This window comes from Heterocephalus glaber, unplaced genomic scaffold (assembly GCF_053883595.1).
Source record: "Heterocephalus glaber isolate CG9 unplaced genomic scaffold, H.glaber_assembly_v1.0 deba00000768, whole genome shotgun sequence".
NCBI classification, from domain to species: Eukaryota; Metazoa; Chordata; class Mammalia; order Rodentia; family Bathyergidae; genus Heterocephalus; species Heterocephalus glaber.
In genome coordinates, this window is record NW_028258162.1 from 6,063,005 (window position 1) to 6,081,741 (window position 18,737).

The window sequence follows — 18,737 nt, forward strand, 5'->3', positions numbered from 1 at the left end:
GACGAGAAGCTGCTCTTAGTGCCTACATAAGAAATAAGTTCAAATAGGTAAAGTCAAGCAGAACTTGTTTTGAGAGCTTTACTCAGAAGATTTAAAAATCCTGCTCCGGCTTGTGAGCAATAACGAAAAAATTGCTATGTTTTATCGTGCTTCTAAATGTGAAGTACAACTACACCTAAATCTTCTTTACAAAACTATCCAGAAATGTCAAAAATAATTATACATGCATTTGTACAATTTTACAGTTTGCCACATTCTTTCAGAGGAATTATTCCATTTGTTTTCCAAAATAGTCCCACATGACGTAGACTGCCAACGAAAGATTTGCCTTCTGTGGTTTCTCTATAAGGTTTCACTTGGCAGCAAGCCTCTGGGACAGAAGAGCTAAGCCTGAATGCTATTTAATTTTATTGTTGCTCTCATATTAAAATATCATTTCACTCAGGCAGTTAAAAAATGTGACTTTGGTTTTGGTGCTGTGATAGCATCTGTTCTTTTTATGAGTAGAGCTGCTTCAAAGGATTCTGCTTCGTTAGAAACAAATCTTTTATAGTTTTATTTTTCCCTCTGTTTCTAGAAAAGGTGGTTGCTAGTCAGTTACATTATATATGTTACATAAAATCATAATTGATGTACTCCTTATGACCTAGGAAATACTTAACTCCTGGGATCTGTGCCATAGAGAAGTCAGAGTTTGATTTGGGCTTGGAGGTGACGGGAGAAAGGTGCCTCAAGAAAAAATATAGTTCTGCTCCTATGAAAGGGGAATTGTAGCTATGAGAACGTAGTTCTTAAACCCCTTCCTAGTAAATTTCCCAGTAATATGTTGATTTTCTATTATAGTTTGAAATTCAATCTAGAAATGATTTGGCAACTTGAAAAGGTAAAAGACATCTTCAAAAGTTTTTATAAGACTTTAGAAAGAAAGAAGCTTTTATAAAATGAGAAATTCCTTCCTCTCAGGGAAAGCAGAATGATTGTTCTCCTGGTTGATTCAAGACAGAAGGGAACTGAGAGTTTGTATAATAATAATAATGCAGCTTCTCTTACTATCACACAAGTCTACACTGCTTCCTCCCTTCTTGCTTTAAAATCCTTTGAGAATTTGCATGATTATTAATTGGTTTTGTCCAAATCACTTCGGTGTAGTGATACTGTAATATTTTTATGTTTAGTGATATAGTGGCAGATTTACATCTGTAGTTCTTTCCGTGTCATCAAAGAGGCATTTTGTAGTCAACTGTAGTAGGATAGGATCAATTATATTGATTGCATCTTAGGAAGATGTAGCCATTGGATTTTTAAAGCCCCAGTTTCTATAAATTAGGAGAATTTTCAAATTATTCTTTAAATAAAATGGAAAGAATTTAAAAATTCAGGGAACTAATAATTATGATTTTGTAAATCCTTGTAGTTTTAAGTTATATGTCAATAAAATGTCAGTACTATGTAAGATAGGCACCGAGCAGGAGCTTAGAATATGTGGCCTGAGTTGTTTTGTACTATTGTCAGATGAGAAGACAGTGATATATGGCAAAACACTTGAAAGCAGGAGAAGAACCTCAGTTTAATGGTTAAAAACAACGAGTCTTGAGTCAAACTCCCTGGATGTGGAATCCAGGTCTGCCACGTAGGTTAGGAAAATACTATCATTTTACTTGACCTCCGTTTCCATCAGTAAAATTGAAATAATAAACAATATCTCCTTTATAGGTCTCTGTGAATGTTAAGTGGTTAATATACATTAAATTCTTGGAATAGAATTAGTACATAGTAAGCTACTACTGTATTGCATTTTATTGATACAATTACATCATTATTAACACAATTGTTCTCAAATGATGCGTATGTGTATTAGGAAACCGACTTGAAATAATACATGAACATATCATCACAAAATGTTTTATGGAATTTCTGCCATTTCCCAGTTGAGATGAAGAACTTCAAAAGTGACTTAATTTTTATTTCTGTCATATTCTGCCAATCACACCATAAAATCCGCACAGATTGTGTGATACCACCTATGTGGAATTTTCAACATGGGGAAATATATAGAGGCAGAAAGTAGAATAGTACGTACCTAGGGGTAAGGGAATGGAGATGGGAGTGGTTCCTCATTGATACAAGGTTTCTTTATATAGGGAGATGGAAATATTCTAAAATTGCTTATGATCCTTATAGCATAACTTTATAAATATACTGTAGCCATCAAACGTTAAAGTTTAAATGGCTGACTTCATGACGTGTAAATTACAAATTCATAAAGGTATTAAAAAATAACAAAAGCAATGAATGATGGTGATGAGAGTGGCAGACAGCTTTTGGTTTTCCTCAAGTCCATACATCAAAACTACAGTGCCTAGTTAGTACTAGACTACCTAGTTAGTGAAGTCAACTAGTGATGGAAAGCTTACACAGCAAAATTAAGTAAAAGGAAGAAATAATTTAGAGAGTAGGAAATGTTTCCCAAAGACAGTAAAATCTAAGTAGACAGTAGCTACCCTGTCTTTTTCTAAACTAACACCTAGCAAAACACAATGCCTCTCCATCTTAAATGTGAAAAATAATGAAATACCCTGAGAATAAAATAGAAGAATTCAGCATCCTTATAGTTTTAGAAATGTACTACATTGTCTTTACACCTAACCTGGAAAGATATCCTTTTTGATGATAGCCAGTTTTACATCTCTCACTTTTTCCTCTTAAAAACTCTGTATATGAGCCCTGAGTGTCTTTTAAGCAGGAATGGCCTGGAGTGAAAAACAGTGCCATGATGATGATGGTTTCAGAGCAGCAACACTCTGGATTCGCAATGCACATGGGAGATCAAAAAAGAGTGATTGCTGTATATAAAGTTCTTGAATAAATCAATATACAAACAGACCCCTGCAGAGTTTGACTTTAAAACTTACCTTCTTTACTAAATTTAGGTTAAAAGCTCCCCCCACCCCCCGCTCAACATGAGTGTTCCAAGTGCTGCATTCATATTGCTCACAATTTTCACTTAAAGTGAATGTGCAGAAAGGAGGGCAAAGATGATGCTGAGTAGAAAAATTAATAAACATCTCACTCTAATGAAATAATTAAACTGACTTATTTTTATAGTAAGATCATGTGTAGCACTATATAATGTAAAGGTAGATAAATCGTTGATGAATGGATACATGGGTAGAAGGAAGGAAGATTGGAATGATGGATGGATGGGTAGATGGATGGATGGATTAGTAAAGACTATATATTCAAGTCTTGATATGTGTGTGAAAATTCTGAACCAAAAAATATTCCTTTCTTCATTCTTGTGGTCAGTGCAGATAATAAAGTGTTATCTAATGTTATATCCCATAATAGTGATAGGTGGTGTGAGTGATATAGAGAGAAAAATAATAGAGAATTACTGCTATGCTAGGAATTGTCAGCAACAGGCCCTCTAGAGGTGACAGTTGAGCAAGGCCTAAATAAAATGAGAAAGCAAGCATGCAGGCATCTCGAAGAATATCAGTCCGGGTTGAGAGACCACAAGGCAGATTTACGAGGAGGGCAGGATGTGGCTGGACCAGAGGAAGGGTGGAGAGGTAGCGATGGCCCACGTCATGCAGATGCTGGGCATTAGAAATGTCCCCTCCACCCCAAAGACCTTCTCACAGTGCAGGGATTAGGCCAAAGGAACCTGGTATCAGATTTCCTAGATTTAAATTATAGCTCTGCCACTTATTTGTATGAGATTAACAAGTCCCATCAACTTCTATTTATTACAATGAAAAATAGAACCTACTTTGTAGGATGACTAAAGATTTAGCAAATTCATGCTTTAAACAGTAACTCTTCATGGTAATAACCCAATAAATGTTAGAAATGATTACTATCACCGTTGTCATTAGCATCCTCGTCACCACCATCATATGAATTTCATTCCCTCAACAACTCTGGAAATTTGAAGTACTTAGAAGTTATATTGTATCATACCAGCCATGCTAGTTTCTTTATTGATGCTGAGAGGCATAGAAACCAAGCCATGCTTGGCTGTAACCCCATAAAATACTTCTAACTTCCTGACGAATACCTTGCTGGTGAAACCAACCATAACAGCACCTGGCATATCTCCAAGGTAGTTTGAGTGTTCACTGGTTATCAGCTTCTCAGCATGCAGTGAGTTACTTGAAATTAATGGGTTATTTACATGAAGCTCCAGGAACAACAACCAAAAAACCCTGGAATTCTTGGATGTTTCTCCCTTATTGCACAGGATAGCTGCCCAGGACAGACAGTGTCTCTTCTGCACATACCCCAGTTGCACCCTACCTGAGGGACTATAAGTTTTATATCTGAGAGAGTCGCACGCTCTTGGCCAGTGTAGCAAAGGACATTCTAGGAACACAGGATCTGAGCCTGGGCAGTTCCAGCCAGCCCCCTCTTATTGCAACATGTTCCATTCTCAGCATATTTGACAATTATTTTTCAAGACTGAAAGCAAAAATTGGGGAAAAGTTGGGATGGTTCCAGGCTATTTAGAGAACTATCCTGTAATACCTGATTTGTTGATGATTTCAGATGATCTCCAAAGGGAACAGGGATATCAGACATGCTGTAGGTATGGGGTGTTTTACTGACACTACTTGAAATATGTAAAACATTGCAGCTCATATTTTAAAAAATTTAATATCCACGCAATCTCCATGATTACAAACTTTTTTAAAATTTTGAGTTAGGAAACTTATTAAGAGAAGGGAGGGAAAAGAAAATAAACCTTATCTACAAATGTTGTAGAACTTGAACCAGATACAGGTCAAGATTCTTTACCTGATTATATAGGACTGTTTTTATTCTAGGTTTCCTTATACACTGCAATGCACCTTTTTGTACGTAGCAATAAAATTTTCGTCCTGAATTGATATAATTTCTTAAATATACTCTTTATGTCAGAGCCAATTCCTATCTTTAAATTCAACCTGGTACTTGAAACTAAACTTTAGCTATTGGCTAGGTGAAGTGCCTAAGGCTTCTAAAGTGAAAAAATAGTTTTACCTGAAGTAACTACATTCCTGTAAATATCTTTTTTTGATTAATATATAATGCCAAGGTCATATCTAAAAAAATTTTAAATTAATACATGCAAGAGGTAACCAAAATATGGTGAAGGTTTAACTTTTTAAAATTACATAACACATTGGTAAGTATGAAGAAATAAATGTTTTTGAAGATGGGGAGTATTTTGATTGTTTTGAGAGGCATTAATGGCAGTGTGTAATAAATTTTTTATTCAACCCAAGGATGTAAGTGTGAAATATGCTTACATTCATAGTCTCACAGTCTAAATGTATTAGGAAATGGATTCAGCATCTTTGGTTCCAGTCTTGCAAAGAAAGTACTCAGGGTAAATAAAGTTGACTCTCCAAAAACTTCTGACCTTCTTGGTAAAGGTAATTCTGCAGCATCAACCCCCCACTTCCTGTCATTGCTGGCTTTAACCCTCACTTTCTTTACTTCTTTGACCTGGTTTGAGACAGGTATCAGGAGAGGGGATTCATGGCCATGACCAACCATCCTTATTTTCTTCCTTAAGCCTTAGAAATATGTTATTTACTTCTTCTAAAATCGGGAAACAAGTGTCATTCCTGACCCAGTGCCAATGTTTAAACAAAAGCTCTATGTATATGGTTAAGTTTCATATATATATATATATATATATATATATATATATATATATATATATATATATATGTACTGGGGATAGAACCCTGGCCTTCTGCACTGAATTAAATCCCTAATTCTTTTTATTAATAGTCTTGTTTTGTTATGATTTTTGATGTTTGAGACAGGGTCTCACTGTCATTAGTTTGCCGGGCTGTTCTTGAACTGGTATTCCTCTTACCTCATTGTACAGGAGTATGGGGATTACAGGCATGCTCTGCCATGACTGCCTGAGTTTATTATATATTTAATCAGCTATTTTAAATCACAAATTCAAAGCCATGAATGGATCTAATTACTTTAATATTGTATTAAAGTAAACCATTTGTTACATACCTGCAAAATATCAGATATTGCTTTATCCTTCAATAAAGTTGAGAAAATTAGCATTTTAATATTAAAAAGATCTGCATTTGAAGATGTAACTTCACTCTTCTCATATTCACAAATGAAATATTATAATTACTGTGACTATATTTGATTATAATCCAAGCACAATGATATGACTTGGTTCATTCATATTAGTAAGAAAAAGAATTTATTTGAGCAGATATTTTTCCCAAGGCTTAAATAGCCCTTGAAATTTCCCTAGGTTCAAATGGAGACAATTATAAATCTGAATGCTAGCATTATCTTCAGTTAATTTAATTTACATTAGAATTTGTTTCATTACAATGAACTTTTCTAGACTTCTTATTTGAATCAGTAAAACCACTGCATAAGGTATTGTGGCAATATAGTGTTTCAATTTTTACTGAACTATGTCTTACGCACTATTTTCTATTCAAAATAAGTATTTTATCAAGATTTCTATTTTTATCCTTATGGGTATGTGTTTTTTATTTTCCATAACACAATTGAAAGATACATTCTTCAGTCCTGAAATATTAGTATGAATATATTCTAATATAAAAAATATAAGCATCAGCAGTATTCAAAATAAGTAGATATGGAACTCAAAAATATATACCTATTTAGACCAAACATAAAGAAAGTGGTTACAATGAAACCTATAGATATTTATGAGTGAATAAAGAGTAAGGCAGTACTAGAAACAAATCTCTATTATATTTGATGGGATGATACATAATACACATGCAGAGTGTTTCCTATAATGTGTGATTTTCTGGAAAACCTCGTCTTCTGAATAATGTGTAAAGAAGAAGGCTTGTGGGAAAGGGGTTAGGGTCATCCACTATAATCATAGGTAACACAGTCACACTTAACTGATATAAACAGTAGCACTCATTAAACTCACCAGCACAGTTTGCAGTGGCGGCGAACCTATGGCACACATGCTGCAGCAGGTTGTCTGTTATCATCGAAATCTCTAAAAGGTTCGCCATCACTGATTTAAAGGGTCAAAAATTCCCAATTATTAGAATTCAGTAAATGTCTCAGTTTGCCTAAAAATATCAAGGTGGGTGGGAAGTAAGGCATCTTGACAGAAGACTGGTATTAAAAGTTTAAGTTTGTGGAATTATACAGAGGGCAAAGCACCTCCAAACTGAGCGGAATCTTGCAATCTGGAAATACTTCCCCATAGCTCAGCTGTGTGTGTGTGTGTGTTGTACTTTGTTTTCTTCAGCTGTGCCTTCATTCCACAGACGTTATCTTAGTGGGAAAAATCCTGTATCAACATAACTTCTGTGTTTTCCTGAACTAATCCTCCCCCTAGTTGATTAGTTGTTCATGAACTCCATTATTTCACAGGAATGTGCACTGGTTAGATATCAAGAAGACAATAGAAGGAAATTAATAAATATTGAAGAACAAATGGAGGCTAAATTCAGGCTAGTGCCCGTGCATACATACGTCATTTAAGCAGGAAGTAAGGTGGGATTCTTGAAGGACGTGAGCCACATGAATCATATGAGTTGTGCGGAAAGTTGCCTAGGAGGGATTGGGAAATGAAGAGCTTTAGATTGTTGATTAAAATGTCAGAATAAAGCTCAGAAAAAGAAAGTAACTGTAGTTTGAAGTTCTTTCCACTAGCTTAATTTTGGTTTTTTTGGTATTTATACATTCTCATGGTAATTTCTGGGAATTCACTGTGTTAATGAGGTCAAATCTAATTGCCAATAGTGTGGAACAGAAAGGTTTATTTAAGGGCGCAAGGAATCTCATGAAACTTAAGATCAGGACTGTAGACCAGGGCCGGGGATTTAGCTCAGTGCTTCTGCTGCCTGCCTCGCAAGCACAAGGTCCTGAGTTTGATCCCCAGTACCATTAAAAAAAAAAGGAATGTAGACCAGCTTCAGGAAGATATTAAAAACACAGACTGAAAAGTGAGAGGGAACTGCAGCATTTCTGTGTATCTTGATTTTTCAGCTGCTCATTTCTACTCATTCATTTCATTCTTTTCTGTGGAACCATATTTCTCACCATGTTCATGCAGAAAACGAGTACAGATGCCTGGATACATTGTTACTGACATCATTATTTCCTTATAGTTCTAAATTCTCAGACTGACCTATCCTGGGTCAGGTGTACCCCCAGACTAGCTAACTGAACTCAGAAGGCAGGGAGAAACAGTTTCTGAACACAAATGCTCCTACTGGAACCCCAACCTAGGTACCAGGTTGATGAAGAGGAGCTGAGGTGCAATAGCCATGCCTCTTATTTTCCATATTCCTAGGCTTCCTAAAGATAATATATAAATTGCTCCTGAGAGTACTTCCTAAAAGCAAGACAACCAATCCAGAGCCCACACCCCTGTATCTCTTTTATGACACTCTCACCTTACTGGGAACTTTTCTTCTATCCTAATCACCCAAGGCCGGATGCAGGGATAGTAACAGTCTCTATGCCCCAGAGCTTACTGGAATTACCCAAAATAACAAATCATAATCTCTGTACAGAAAGCATAACAAAGGCTGCTTTCCATTCTTCTCTGTCTCTTGTCTCTGGACCAAACCTAGGCTTCCCTGTATAGCTACCCAGATGATGTAGTGTCCGCCTACTTTGGGACCTGTGGGTTTGACAGTCTGTTCAGAGGGAGTCATCTGCCCATCTTGGCCTCACAGTAACTAAATAATAACAAAACCTACAATAAAACACAGCACACAATAAGCTCATTGGAAATGTATTCTTATAGCATTGTACCATGCACTCAGCAAATATGAAGAGAGTGCCTCCTATCAACAAGTGTGGAAGGATATTACACAGATAAATTGAGTATTTTAACAGATACCAGTCCTGTGTCTAGGCAGAAATCATGAAATGAACTAGGGTAATACAGTGGGAATAGAGAGAGGGAGATGAGCGTGTGAAATATTGAGGGAGATATGATCATTCAGGATGGCTGCATTAGTACGAGTTGTCATGGCTACTTTCCAGCTGGCAGGAGAATACAAGTTGAGGAAAGAAGCAAAGAACACATACCAGTTGTTTTTTAAAAAAATGTTTCCTTCAGGCAGTTGTACATCAGTTATAGATATTTATTTATTTTTTTTGTTAAATTCTTTTATTGGTACATTGTAGGTATACAACACAATTACATTTCTCATTGGGAATTATACCTTTACATAATGCAACTTGGTTCATATTTTTTCCCAATTCCTAGCCCTCCCTTCACCCCCTCCACCCTTCCCTATTTATAAAGACGTTTTTCCATTTTTTCCATTTCTCATCATTTTTTCCTTTCCCTTCTTTCCTTTCCCCTGCCCCTCCCACTACCCCTACCCCTTTGGACCTTTTCTTCCTATTTTGCATTATTGATTATTCATTCTAATCATTGGTACATTTTAGGTATACAATATAATGACATTCATCATTGGAAATTTGCACCTTTCCATAGTCTCTCTCGGTTCTTATTTTTCACCCTTGCCCAGCCCTCCCTTCAACGCCTCCATTCCTCCCTATTTACAAAGATTTTCTTCCTATTTTCCCATTTTCTCATATTAATCCCATTCCCTTCTATCCTTTCCCCTAGCCCTCCCACTTCCTTCCCCTTTGCCCCTTTTCTTCCTATTTCACATTATCTATTATACATTTTAGTCCTTATTTACACTTTCAGTTTCTCACACCAGAGAAACTATTCAGTATTTACACGTGTGTCCTATTTATTTCACTTAGGAGCATTGCCTCAATATGCATCCACTTAGCTATAAATGTCTCTAATTTCTCATTTTTTATGGCTGAGTAGTACTCCATTTTATTAAAAAAAAAACACATTTTCTTTATCCAGTCTCCAATTGATGGGCATTTGGGCTGTTTCCAAGTTTTAACTATCACAAACTGTGCTTCTATGAACATGGGTGCACATATATCACTGTGGTATGATTCTTTTAATTATTTGGGAAAGATCTCCAGCAGTGTAATAGCAGGGTCAAAAGGGACTTCCAGTCCTAGTTCTTTGAGGTATCTCCATACTGATTTCCACAGTGGAGCAGGGTTCCTCTTTCCCCACAGCCCCACCACCATTTGTTATTGGTTGATTTCATGATAGCAGCCATTCTTTCTGGAGTGAGGTGGAATCTCAGCATTGTTTTCATTTGCATGTCTCAAATGACCAGTGATGTTGAACATTTTTTCATATATTTATTTGCTATTTCTACTTCTTTACCTGAGAAATGTCTGTTCATTTCAGATGCCCATTTTCAGATTGAGTCTTTAAATTTGGTAGGTCTGATCTTTTTAAGTTCTTTATAGATTCAAGATAGTAGACCTTTGTCTGAGGAAGAGCAGGTGAAGATTTTTTCCCACATTGTGGGTTGTCTCTTCACACTGCTGGTGGTTTCTCTTGCTCTGCAGAAGCTTTTAAATAAGAAGAGATCCCACTTGTTGATTGTTTGTGCTAGTTCACGGGCAACTGAGGTTTTGTTCATAAAATCTTTTCCTACACCAATGTCTTCAAGAGTTCTACCTAACCTCTGTTCCAACTGGTTCAGAATTTCTATTTTAATATTTAGATCTTTAATCCATTTTGATTTTAGTTTAGTGCATGGTGAGAGATATAGGTCTAGTTTTAATCTTTGGCAAGTTGAAACCCAATTTATGCAGGACCATTTATTAAGGAGGCTGTCTTTCCTCCAGTGAGGGTGTTTGACTCCTTTATCAAAGATGAGATGGCTGAGTGTGTCTGGCATTGTTTCTGCATCTTCTAATCTGTTCCACTGGTCCTCAGGTCTGTTTCTTTGCCAGTACTATGCTGTTTTATCACAGTAGCTTTGTAGTATATTTTCAGGTTGGGATTGTGATACCCCCTGCCATGTCTCTGTTACCTAGAATTGCTTTTGCTATTCTGGGTCTCTTCTTGTTCCAAATGAATTTTTGGATTGTTTTCCCAAGGTCTTTGAAGTATGCTGCTGGGATCTCAATTGGAATTGCATTACATCTATATAGCAGTTTTGGAAGTATGGCCATTTTCACTATATTAATCCTTCCTACCCAGGAGCAGGGGATGTCTGTCCATTTTCTGATATCATCTTCAATCTCTCTTTTCAGAGTGCCCTAGTTTTCAAAGAAGAGGTCTTAGATTTCTTTCATTACATTGATTCCTAGGTATTTCAGTTTTTTGGATGCTATTGTGAAAGGAATTATTTGCCCTATTTCTCTCTCAGTGAGTCTGTCATTGGTGTAGAGGAAAGCTATTGATTTTTGTGTATTGACCTTGTAACCAGCTACTTGACTGAATTTGGTTATTAAGTCTAGAAGACTTTTGGTGGAGTTCTTGGGGTCTTCTATATAGAGTATCATGTCATCTGCAAATAATGACAATTTGACTTCTTCATTTCCTATATTTATTCCTTTTATTTCTTTCTCTTGTCTAACTGCCGTGGCTAATGTTTCCAGAACTATATTGAACAAGAGTGGTGATAGTGGACATCCTTGTCTTGTTCCTGATTTTAGTGTGAAGGATTTCAGTTTTCTGACTATTTCGTATGATATTGGCTGTTGGTTTTTCATAGATGGCTTTTATCAGTTTGAGGTAGAGACCATCTATTCCAAGTTTTTGTAGGGTTTTTATCATAAATGCATGTTGGATTTTGTCAAATGCTTTTTCTGCATCTATGGAGATAATCATGTGGTTTTTGTCCTTGGCTCTATTGATACAGTGCATTACATTGATTGATTTGCGTATGTTGTACCATTCCTGCATCCCTGGGATGAATCCCATTTGATCAGGGTATATGATCTTCTGCATTCTATTTGCCAATATCTTATTAAGGATTTTTGCATCTATGTTCATTAGTGAGATTGGCCTATAGTTCTCCTTTTCAGTTGGGTCTTTCTCTGCTTTGAGGATCAAGGTGATGCTTGCTTCCAGGAATGAATTTGGGAGTATTGCTTCCCTTTCAATTTCAATGAAGAGTTTAAACAGTAGTGGCAGCAGTTCCTCTCTAAATGTCTTGTAGAATTCAGCAGTGAAGCCATCAGGGCCTGGGCTTTTCTTAGTTGATAAGTTTTTAATTACATTTTCAATTTCATTGGTTCATATTGGGTTCTTTAGAATTTTTAGGTTCACTTTGGTAATTCATATGTATCTAGGAATCTGTCCATTTCTTCTTTGTTTTCCATCTTATTGGCTTATAGATTCTGGAAGTAGGTATTGATGATCCTCTGGAATTCTGCTGGGTCTTTTGTAATTTCACCCTTTTCATTCCTAATTGCATGGACTTGGGCCTTTTCTTTCCTTTTTCTGATAAGTTTGGCTAAGGATTTGCCAATTTTGTGGATTCTTTTGAAGAACCAACTCTTGGTTTCATTGATTATTTTTCTTGTTCTCTTAGTCTCCATTGCATTGATTTCTCCTCTAATCTTTATAATTATTTCCTCCCTTGTATGAGCTCTGGGGTTGTCCTGCTCTTCTTTTTCCTGAAGCTTGAGGTTCAGCATCAGGTTGTTTAATTGGGCTCATTCTGCTTTCCTAATATGCGTATTCACTGCTATGAATTTCCCTCATAAGACTGCTTTCATTGTGTCCCATAGATTCCGATATGTTGTATTGTCATTGTCATCTAATTGAAGGAATTGTCTGATTTCTTCTTTAATTTCCTCTGTGACCCATTGGTTATTTAGAAGTGTGTTGTTCAGTTTCCACGTGTTTATGAAATTTTTCCAGTTTCTTTTGCTATGGATCTCCAATTTCATTGCACTATGGTCTGATAATATACAGGGGATAACTTCAATTCCTTTGCACTTACTTAAACATGTTCTATGTGTGAATATGTGGTCTATTTTGGAGAATGACCCATGTGCAGCTGAAAAGAATGTGTATTCTGATTTTGTGGGATGGAAGACTGTAAACATCTGTTAAGTTCATTTGTTCAAGTGTACAATTGAGTTCAAGTATTTCATTACTTATTTTTTGTCTAGTTGATCTATCTATTTGTGACAATGGGGTGTTGAGTTCCCCCCCTACAATTGTATTAGTGCATATATGACTTTTCATGTCCGTCAGTATTTGTTTTATATAGTTGGGCACACTACTGTTTGGTGCATAGATATTTATGATTGTTATCTCTTCCTCTTGGATTGTTCCCTTTACAAGGATGTAGTGTCCTTCTTCGTCTCTCTTAATCACTGTTGGTTTGAAATCTACTTGATCTGCAAAGAGGATAGCTATGCCTACTTTTTTTCGGATTCCTGTCACATGGAGTATTGTTTTCTACTCTTTAACTTTCAGTCTATGAGTTTCATTTTGAATTAAGTGTGTTTGTTGTATGCAGCATATTGTTGGATTTTGCTTCTTGACCCATTCTGCCAGTCTATTTCTTTTGATTGTTGAATTGAGACCATTAACATTGATGGTTATAACTGAAACATATTGACTTGTCATTGCCATGACCTTTACTTTTTGGTGGGTTGTGCCAGATGTGTTCATTCTGCTTTGCTTCCTAGGGTTGTGATACTCAATGTCTATTTGTAGAATATTGTGTAAAATTTTTGGAGTGCTGGTTTGGTATTCATGAAGTTCCTAGGTGCTCTTTGTCATGAAAGTATCTTATTTCTGCATCCATTTTGAAAGCTAGTTTTGCAGGGTCCATCAATCTGGTTTGGAGGCTGTTTTCTTTTAGGGCTTGGAATATGTCACTCCAAGCTCTTCTTGCCTTGATGGTTTGTGTTGAGAAGTCTGCTGTCATACTGATGGGCTTTCCTTTGTATGTGATTTGTTTCTTTTTTCTAACTGCTTGTGGAACTTTGTCCTTCTGTTGAGTTTTTGGAATCTTAACAATTATATGCCTATGTGTAGATTTTTTTTTTATCAAGGCTATCTGGAGTTCTATATGCCTCACTTATCTGTATGTCAAGTTCTTTTCCCCTGCTTGGGAAGTTTTCTGCCGTTACTTCTCTGAAGAGTTTTTTTATGTCATCTGCACTCTGTCCTGTTTCTTCATTGACTCTGATCAGTCTTATGTTATTCTTCTTTGCATCATCTAGCAGCTGCTGGATTGATTTCTCATGTTCCCTTATAATTTTGAAGCATTTTTTTCTTTTCCTGGTCATTAATTGCAATCTTATCTTCTATATCCGAAATTCTGTCCTCACATTGGCTCATTCTGTTGTGTAGACTTTCAGTGGAGTTTTTCATCTCCTGGAAATCTATTTGCATCTGTTTTGTGGATTCCATTTGTTTCCTATGTTGGGATTCCATCATGTTCCTCAGCTCCTCTCTAGATTTATTAATCATGTCTTGCACTAGGAGCACAATTTCTCCTGTTATCTGAGAAATTATTTCTGATTTCATTTTTCCCAGATCCCCTTTTGTTGCCAGTTCAGTGGGTCCAGGTGGTTGAGTATCAGAATGTCCCATCTCATTTCCCTTTGGGGTTGCTGTAGGTGATCTGGAAGTCTGGTTTTGAGACTTATTTACGTGTTTTCTCATTTTGACTTGGGGTGGCAGGGGGGGTGCTGTTGGTGCCTGCGCAGCTCACCTCCTCTGAGCTGGGAGAGGTGGGACAGTGTCTGGGAGCAGCAGTAGGGATGGTGGCCCAGATCCCCCTTCCTCTGGGCTGGGAGCAGTGGGAGGGATGGTGGCCAGGAAGCCCCTTCCTCTGTACCTGGAGCAGTAGGATGGCAGCTCAGAAGCCCCTATGTCTGGGCTGCAAGTGGCGGGAAGGATGGTGGCCCAGAAGCCCCTTCCTCTGAGCTGGGAGCGATGGTACAGAAGGTGGTCCAACTGCCCTTTCCTCTGGGCTGGGAGCAGCTTGAGGGATGGTGGACAGGAAGCCCCTTCCTCTGGGCCAGCAGTGGCGGGACCCAGTACCGTGGTCTGGTGGTCTGGTGTCCTCTGCGTATTTGTAGTTTGGAACCAGGTGGCTTCCTGTCTGCAGTGGGTGGATTATGGCATGTTCCACGTGACTCGCGACCTCGGTAGGGCATCGCAGCCCTGCCTGTCTGCTCAATTATAGGTATTTAGGCATAATTTCATTGCATACTCAAACAATGAGGAATTCTATGAAATGTGTTTATCAAAACTGTTATTACTAGGGAAGAGGATGAAAACAAATATTGGGAACTAATACCATACCACAAGTTCCTAGGAGGTAATTTGTGAGTTTCCGAATATGAAAAATTATGACTTTAATATATACAAACATACTTTGTTATGTACTGGAAATTGGATCTGTGGTTACCTAAATTCATGGCTACTCAAGTCCCTTTATAAAATGGTACAGTCTGTGCATAAAACCTTGCACATCATTCCGTATACTGTGTCATCTCTAGATTACTTGTAATACCTAACACAATGAAAAAGCTATGTAAATAACTATTATACTATATTGTCTGGAAAATAATAATAAGAAAATAAATTCTGTGCATTTTCAAAACTGACACAATTTGTTTCCAAATATTGTCCGATGGATGTTGATTGCATCTGCAGATGGGGAGTGTGCAGAAATGGAGGACCATATATTGCAAATTAAGAACTCATAATAAAAGCAGATTTCTACTTCACCTAATGTTCTTTTCTGTCTTTCTCCACACATTTTCTGTTGAAGTTGCTTGTTGCTTAATTCTCTGCAGTCTTTGCGTATCCTTGTGTCTGTAATTCAAAAGCTGAAGCCTCTCTTATAAGTCCCCCACTTCCATCAGGATCCCTTTCACATTTTAACATAGGTATAATAATTTATTAGTTTCTTTAAATGCACATCAACAATCAATGTATTTTTAATAAGGAGTTTTTCCTAATGTAGATGAAATAGTATATTGTTTTTATTTATACATATAGTTAATATTGAAATTAAATCTTTTTAAAACATGTATGCTTTTTAATGACCACTTACTTTTCATCTCTTGTGAACTGCCCATTCATTTTTGACCCACATTTCTATTGAGCTAGCTTTCTTACATTGATTTAAAGGTGCTCTGTGTTCATGAACTATGTTAACTTTCTTTTTTATGAGATATTAAAAATATATATGTACAATATTTTTCATTATCTTTCCACATCTATTCTAGCACGTTTGATATAAATATTTTATCTGATTATTTTAGTGAAAGTTTTCCTTTATTCCTATTGTCTTTGTCATGGCTTAAGATGCATCCTAATATTAAATAAACATTTTTCATGTTTTTCTGTATTCCCTAACTTCGTAGTTTAGTGATGTATTCGTTTTCTAGGGCCATGACAGTAAATTCCCTCAGACTGGGCAGCTTCCACAGCAGAGAGGAATTTTCTCATAGTTCTGAGTTTGGAATTCCCAGAGCATGAACATGATGGCAGCTATGGTTTCCCCTGAGTCATCTTTGGTTTATTGGTTTTATTTGTCTTATTGGCATCTCCTCACGTGCTGCTTCTCTGCCTGTGCATGCCTGATAGCTCTCCTTCATCTTATAAGAACACCACCCTCATGGACTCAGTTTAAGTTAATCATGTCTTGGAAAACTCTGTGTGCAAATACAATCATGTGGATCAATCTATGCTCTTGTTTAACCTGACAGTGAACCCCTTATTGGAAGTTTATCATTCCATAGTTTCTTTTACCACTGGCCACCTACAGCATCTCAGTGGTTGTATTTAAGTAGACCTTAGCTTGCTTCATAATGGCCCCAAAGTCCAAGAGTAGTGTTGCAGCACTGTGGATGTACCAAAGAGAAGCCATAAAGTGATTCTTTAAGTGAAAAGGTGAAATTTCCCCACTTCCTGAGGAAGAAAAAAAAAAGTCGTATGCTAGTGGTATATCAGTAAAATAAAATATTTTGAGGGCCAGGGATTTAGCTCAGTGGTTCCACCACTTGCCTCGCAAGCACAAGGTTCCAAGTTTGATCCCCAGTACCAAAAATAAATAAATAAAATGTTTTGAGAGAGGCCACATTCACATAATTTTACTGAAGCATATTGTTATAATTGTTCTATTTTGTTTTTATTCACTCTTGTTAATCTCTTCCCATGCATAGTTTATAAACTGGACTTTACATAGGTATGCATGTATAAGAAAGAACAAAAGGCACAGAGTTCCATACTATCTGGTCACAGGGAGCCACTCTGTCTCTTGGAAGGTATGGGGGGTAGGGTAATGTAAGTCCCTCCTTAGAGATTTTTTTTGGTACAGAGGCTGGGGATGTAGCTCAGTGGCACCACGCCTCTCTTGCAAGCACAAGGTCCTGAGTTTGGTCCCCTGTACTGCAAAAAAGAAAAAAAAATTGTCCAAATATGGTTTAATTTGAGGTACCAAGGTTGAAACTTCAAAATATGAATGGAATGGCACAGTTAAGCCTCCAAAAATGTTATGGTGCTTATATTTAAATGTTCTTCAACTATGTTCTTTTGACCACTCAGAATTTGTCTAATTTTAATTATGTTTCGGGGCCAGGGATTTAGCTCCGTGGTTCTGTCACTTGCATCTTAAGTGCAAGGTCCCGAGTTTGATTCCCGGTACGCCCCCCCCCAAAAAAAAAACTGTGCTTCATATTTTTGTTTTTTCCTTCTTCCTATGGGCCATACCTAAGAATATGCCATAAGTCTTATGAATTTTTATTACTTCTCTTCCCCTTTACAAAATACTGGTACATTTTGCAATCTTAGTTGCATAATCTACATATTCCCTTTTTAGTCTGTTGTGCTTTGCACTAAGGGAATACTCTGGACCCATTTCAGTTGTTTATTTCTTAATGGTTAATTAGAATTCTCTTAACTGTCCTACTCTGGTGGAAACTAAAATGTGGAATTAGGTGATTATCCTGATTATCAAAGAATCCCAGGAATTTGTTTGGCTGGATAATACTTTCATTTCCTTAATTGCTTTTAACTATAAGCATGGATCAAAGTATTAAAAGGTTATTTTAATCTAAATAGTTAATTGAACTATTCCTTAAAAATAAAAGAACTGAAGGTACTAAGAAATTAATAATTTTATCATTCAATAATTGGTAATTTTCCTCCCATTAGTGTAGTTTCAGATCATCTTTAGTGTAAGTTCATTTAAACCAGGATTTTTTTGCAGGTAAAATCACTGATTGAATGTTATCTCAGTACGTATTAAACATCATAAACACAGTAGGATGAAGTTTGAACAGAATACAACTTCATTTGAGCGCTGGATGCAGAAGTTGTAGAATGAAAGTCTGTGAAAACATACCTTCATATGGATTATCTCTTCAACAAGGGGAAATGTGCAGCCTTCTTGTTTGGATAATCTGAAATATTCTGCATCTCTGGCTTCCCAGGGTTCCAGAAAGCCTAATTCTAGAAACACATTCTTTGCTTAACTACAAGCCCTTAGTCCTCCCTTAGTTCAGACACTAGTGCTACCCACGAGAACAAATGTGTCTCTCGGAAGAGGCAAAAAGTTGTTTTGCTTCTTCTTTTTTCTCTCTCCCCCTTCTTTCTCTTTTTTTTAAAAAATATTTTTTAAACAATATTTACTTTTAAACAGTGTTTGAAATGCATTGCTGATTGTGACCCTCAATCTTGGCTGCAATTTAAAATCTTTCAAGTCTCTTGGGAAACAAAGCTATTCTCTGCTTAAGCCCCAATCTGGAGCAATTAAATCATTCTCACTGGGAGTGGGGTCCAAATACCACTTTTTAAAATATTAGGTAATCCTAATGTGCAAACAGTAGTAAGAATATTTTAATGTACATTTTCATCTTAGGAATAA

General features: G+C 36.7%; 1 protein-coding gene across 9 annotated transcripts in view; it reads left to right on the plus strand.

Annotated features, from left to right (window-relative positions):
* Malrd1 (MAM and LDL receptor class A domain containing 1) overlaps window positions 1–18,737 on the plus strand; it is a 725,534-nt gene that overhangs the window by 494,464 nt on the left and 212,333 nt on the right. The window lies entirely within an intron of this gene.